We start from the raw sequence: 6,000 nt of genomic DNA on the forward strand, positions 1-6,000 counted from the left end.
GATGGCTGATTGAACACATACTTTCACTCTCTTCTAAATTGCATTTAAACTGTAGTACAGCAAAGGAACTTTTTGAAGACATAAACCTACAAAGATAAAGTAAACATGAGAAGAAATGGCACCAACTTTTTGAAAGCTGCGAAATAGATGAAAAAGTGGTGCTGAATTACAAGAAATGATGAAAAATTGAATTCTCTTTCCTCTTGGGGAAAGCCAAGAACCAAGTCAATTTATTTACTTTTTTACTTACTTTGGAGATAGAGTCTTGCTCTGTTGCCCAGACTGGAGTGCAGTGGAATAATCATAGCTCACTATAACCTCAAACTCCTGGGCTCAAGTGATGCTCCCATCTCAGCCTCCCAAAAGTAGGTAGGACTACAAGCATGCACCACCATTCCTAGCTAATTTTTAAAACTGTTTTGTAGAGACAGGGGTCTCACTATATTGTCCAGGCTGGTCTCCAACTACTGACCTCAAACAATCCTCCAACTTCAGCCTCCCAAAGTGGTGGGATTACAGGCATGAGCTACCACACTCAGCTGCCAAATCAATTTAAACCACCAAATAATCAAGGCTCAAGCATTAATGGCCCCCTACTCCTGGAAGAGAGGGGGAAGAGTGTGCTGGAATAAAGAAGTTTGGGTGAAAATTGTTTGTGAAGTAGTTTGGTCCCTACATGTTCCTCTCTTCCCCCAAGCTATTGGATGATTACTTTCTCTCACCGAAGCAGAAGAAAGGTTTCCTCTTTGAAGAGGGTAAAGCAGAGTTTCTGTTTTAATAAATAAAAAAACAGGGCTGGGTGTGATGGCTCACACCTGTAATCCTAGCACTTTGAGAGGCCAAGGCAGGAAGATCACTTGAGGCCAGGAGTTCAAGATTAGCCTAAGCAACATAGCAAGACCCCATCTCTACAAAAAAAAAAACCTTAAAAAAATTAGCCAGGCATGGTAGCACACCTGTAGTCCCAGCTACTCAGGAGGCTGAGACTGGAGGATTGCTTGAGCCCAGGAGTCTGAGGCTGCAGTGAGCCCTGATCACACCACTGCACTCTAGCCTGGGCAACAGAGTAAGACCCTGTCGCTAAAGAAATTAATTAATTAAATAAAAAACAATAAAAAAAGAAGGATTAAGTAAATGATGCATACTAAATGTAGAACTTCTTCCTCAACCCAGAATGATGGCAGCCAGTTCTTTACTTCCAGACAGAACACTAAATGAGTCTTTTTTATGTGGGAATCTTTCAGACCCAAGAGGAAAGACCTAAAGATACTCACATGGATGTTGACATCAGGGATTTCCCTAAAAAAGACCAGACTAGCTTAACAAACAGGAAATCTCACCATGAACAAGCCTCACCCACTCACTCAGAGCTTCCAGGCAGCTCTTGAGGCCCCCACTCTTAAATATGAGGAGGCAATCAAGCACAAAGAGATCTGAGAAAAACCTGAAACGAAAAAAAATGTAGTGAAAATAGAAAGTATACAGGAAGAAGGATAACAAAACTCTCAATGTCTTCAGAGAGGTCACGAATTCTTATTTCAATGCACTCATGAAGTCAGAATTTGGAAACTATAAAAAAAAATTTTCAGAAAATAAAAAAGAGCCCTTAGGATAAAAACAGAAGGAGGGCTCACTAAACCCCCAGCATGATGCCTGAAAATAGAATGTCTTAGTCCATTTGTGTTGCTATAACAAAATAGCTGAGACTGAGTCATTTATAAAGCACATAAATTTATTTTCTCATGTTCTGGAGGCTGGGAAGTTCTAGATCAAGGGGCTTGCAGGTTCAGTTGTCTGAGGAGGGCTGTTCTCTGCATCCAAGATAGCACCTTGAATGCTGCATTCCCCAGAGGGGAGGAGTGCCGTGTCCTCACATGGCAGAAAGCAGAAGGGCAAGTCCTTTCATAAGGACACCTAATCCCAAGGGGAAAAGCCCTCATCACCTAAAGACATCTTAAAGGACCCACCTCTTAATACCATCACCTTGGCCATTGAGTTTCAACCCATGAATTTTGGAGGGGACACAATCGAACCATAGCATAGAAGATGCCAGTGAACTGGGTTCAGAGAGAGGATTCTACAAGTTTCCAGAAAATACAACAAACAAAAGTTAGGGGATCTGAATAAGTTCAGATTTCTCAAAAGGAACTCTAGAAGACAGAAAAACAATAGAACAATGTTTTCAAAATTTTGAAGGAAAATTATTTCCAACGTAGTATTCTATAGTCAAGTAGCAAATCAAGTATGGGTGAGGAATGAAGACTTTTTTTAGGCTTGCATGTTCTCAAAACCTTTACCTCCCACACACCCTTTCTCAGGAAGCTGGTGGATAGAAGATGTGCTCTACCTGAAGGATGAGTAAACCAAGAAAGAGGAAGGCGGTAACCAGGAAGAAGGAGATCCACGCAGGCGAGAGGCAGAGGGAATCCACAGGATGTTGGTAAAGGGAGAATGTTAGCTGAGAAGCAGCTCAGATGACTCCAGGAGCGGCTTTTTTCTAGAAGATGAAGTTGATCAGATGCTTGATGTGAATGAACATATTGAAAGGAGACATAGGTAATAAACTGGAGGAGAATTTGAGATTAAATAGTGATAAGAATTAGGAGTCATAGTAAATAAAGCTAATAATACAAGATGAAACAAACAAAAAATAAGAGAATTAAAACTCAAGAGAACATACACCTAAAAAATAAAAAAAAGTCTAGGAAATAAAGAGTAATACCCATTTATCACATAGCTCCATTCTGAATAGAAAACAGAATTATAATAATGCAAATACTAACTGTCAATCTAACCAAAATTATGATTCTATATTGGGAGGATGGAGAAATGTGAGTCTGCAGAGGTTTGATTGTGGTGGGACCACAGGAAAGAGAGCTAAATCTTCATCTCACAAGGTAAGAAATGCATGAATATTATTAGAGATAAAGACATACCTATCAAAAAAATAAGCTAAAGGATTTCAGAGTGGTTTTATTTGGGAAAAGGAAACTGGGAGAAGGGGCTAGGTCTGTGATTTATCTTATTCACCTGGTAAAACTAGTTGATTCCATAAATTATAAGACTGATAAAAATTTTTAAAAACATTTTAAAAGCAATATTGCTGAATTATGTACTTTATTTTACATTTCTGGAAACACTGTGCAGATTAATGAGAAGTTTACAATACATTATGAGCTCTTTGGATGGAAAAAAAATTCTTATTTAGACTTTATATAGGTCCTTAGCTCATATTAGCATTTCTGTTCATTTCTAGTGTAATTATATTAACATTTCACTAGCATATGACTTTGCCTTTTCAAGAACTCTAATTAAGTTTTAAATAAGATGCATGCCACTGGGAATCTCTATTTACCCTTGTTAAACACCCTTCCTATTTGATTATAATTCCACCTACTAATTCCTTCTGGTTTTTGTCTTACAAACAATTTTTAATTTTTATGACTTGAATACAATTCAAATTGGCCCAGCAAATCACTTACAGGTTGAGGTGTAAGATAAATTGGCAAACTAAACAGAAAAGAAGATAACCATTGGGTAGACAACAGTGAACAAGCTTACCTCACTTGATCAGTTTATTAAAAGAAACTATACTTTTTATAAGCACTCACTGTGTGCTAGCTTCTAATTGCTTTACCTACTCCTGTGCTGTGAATATTTTTCCAATTCATTTTAAGTATTTTTAGGCACCTACAATACACCGAGCATTGTGATAAGAACAGCCAACATTCATTGGGTACTTACCATGTGCTAGGGTGTAATTGCTTTACTTGCTTCCTGCCCTTTAATGACTGAAGCAACCCTCTGAAGCAGATATGAATATTATCCCCAATTTGCAGGTGAGGAAAATGAGGCATAGAGAGTGTGAAAATAAATACAATTTAAAAGCTGTTGGAACCATAAAAACTCTTTAAGCCTTGGGAGAGATGTGACTGTGATCTGAGTCATTTAGTTGTAACTTCTACTTCCTAAATTATAGATTAACTCTCCTCCTAATTGTTCTTGTTCTGTAAATGACTAGGAGAGACCAGGGACTGGACTTCCTCCCCTTTCAATCACTAATTTCTGTAATAGACTAACTGCCTCCTTTATTATCCTGTATCTAACTCAGACCAGATGGTGCAAAAGACCCCCTAATTGTTATATCTTCAGTGTGGAATGTTACATATACCTTTCCAGAAAAGAAAAAGATTACCTCGACTAATCAAATTAGTGTAACTATGTATTAAGTCTTTTTTTTTTTTTTTTTTGAGACAGAGTCTCACTCTGTTGCCCAGGCTAGAGTGAGTGCCGTGGCGTCAGCCTAGCTCACAGCAACCTCAAACTCCTGGGCTCAAGCGATCCTCCTGTCTCAGCCTCCCGAGTAGCTGGGACTACAGGCATGCACCACCATGCCCGGCTAATTTTTTCTATATATATATTTTAGCTGTCCATATAATTTCTTTCTATTTTTAGTAGAGATGGGGTCTCGCTCTTTCTCAGGCTGGTCTCGAACTCCTGAGCTCAAACGATCCGCCCACCTCGGCCTCCCAGAGTGCTAGGATTACAGGCGTGAGCCACCCCGCCCGGCCTGTATTAAGTCTTATACAGAAAGATGTTGAAATTCTGTTAAGCTTCCCAAACCTTATCTATAGAAACGACTCCCAACTTCTACGCTTCAGAATACTGACATCCATTGTTTAGAATCTGTGCTTCCTGGGTGGCTATGCTCAAACTTTGCACTTGAATAAATACTCTTGAAACTAAATTCTGACTGTTTTTATTATTTTAGGTTGACATTTTGGTGACCATGAAGAGACTTGAAGCAAGCCACTCGTGACCCCTGCCACTCCACCAACAATCAGGGCCTTGGTACCAGCATGAGTGGCTCTTGTTTACCTGATCTTGCTGGAGTTGGCAGGGGTCTCTGGTGAGATTCGTCTTGGATTTTGAATCTCCCTGGTTTTGGTTGAGATTTAGACTTTATTCAAGCAACCTGATTCCAGGCTCCATGAAGTTGGAATTGAAGCTCTGCTTTAAGGTAGGAGTTTTGTTTTTTGTTCCTAGATATTCTGCTGTTTGCAGATTTGTGATTTTCATTTTTCTCTGAGGTAAAGGGCTGTTTGTTCAACTACCCATTAGAGTTTGTACTGCCTTTTCTCTCATTCACATTGTTGTTAGGGAAGGAAATAGGTTCTTTCTCTGGAAAAAGGAAGTGAACGTTTGAGGCTTAAGCAAAATTTGTGATTTAAAAAAAAAACTGGCTGAACTCTGAAGCTTGGTTCATTTGGCATACCTAAAGTCTCTTTTTGAGTGACTAAAACCAATGAAAAGCTTTCTATGAGGATGAAAATAAGTCCTGATGATAATGGACACTCTTCCTCTTTGCTGAAAGGTACCTTAGGTGACTAAGGTCTTGCAGGAGTGTCTGAGCTCATCCTTCATGACATGCAATGGTCCCACAGGGAATCCCCAAAGAAGAACATACAGGGAATCTTGCTTAACCTTATGGGCACATATGAAGGGCTGGTCTAGTGCCTTAAGCACCCAAGAGTCCTGGGTTTTGCTGGGACTTGTAAGAAGGGAGAAGCAACTCATGGGTGACACCTTAAGGAGTAATCCCCATTACGCAGCACCCTAGAATCATTGCGTCTTTCTTTTTCAGTCTTTGATCACTTAAAAAGAGAATCCAAATTATGGGCAATCATTCTTCTAAAACTGAGTCTTCCTCTTTAAGGAGAGATCCACCTTTAGAAACCCTAGCTGGATTCGTGTACAATACTTGCGGTGCCAGCTCCTATCAATATCTAGAAAAATGATCTTATTTAATCTATGAAGACCCCAAACTACAGTGGCCAAAATGGAGTGCCTTTGAAATACTTAACTCAGTTTATTTGTGTGCACAATTACAAAAAAAGTCAGCTCTGAAATTAAACCAACTAATTGGGAGAGTTACTTTCAATGATACTTAGAAGCATCCAAAAGAGGCTCTGACAAAATTCTTTCCCTGTGGGAAAAAAA

Source organism: Eulemur rufifrons, chromosome 29 (genome assembly GCF_041146395.1).
Source record: "Eulemur rufifrons isolate Redbay chromosome 29, OSU_ERuf_1, whole genome shotgun sequence".
In the NCBI taxonomy this organism is placed as follows: domain Eukaryota; kingdom Metazoa; phylum Chordata; class Mammalia; order Primates; family Lemuridae; genus Eulemur; species Eulemur rufifrons.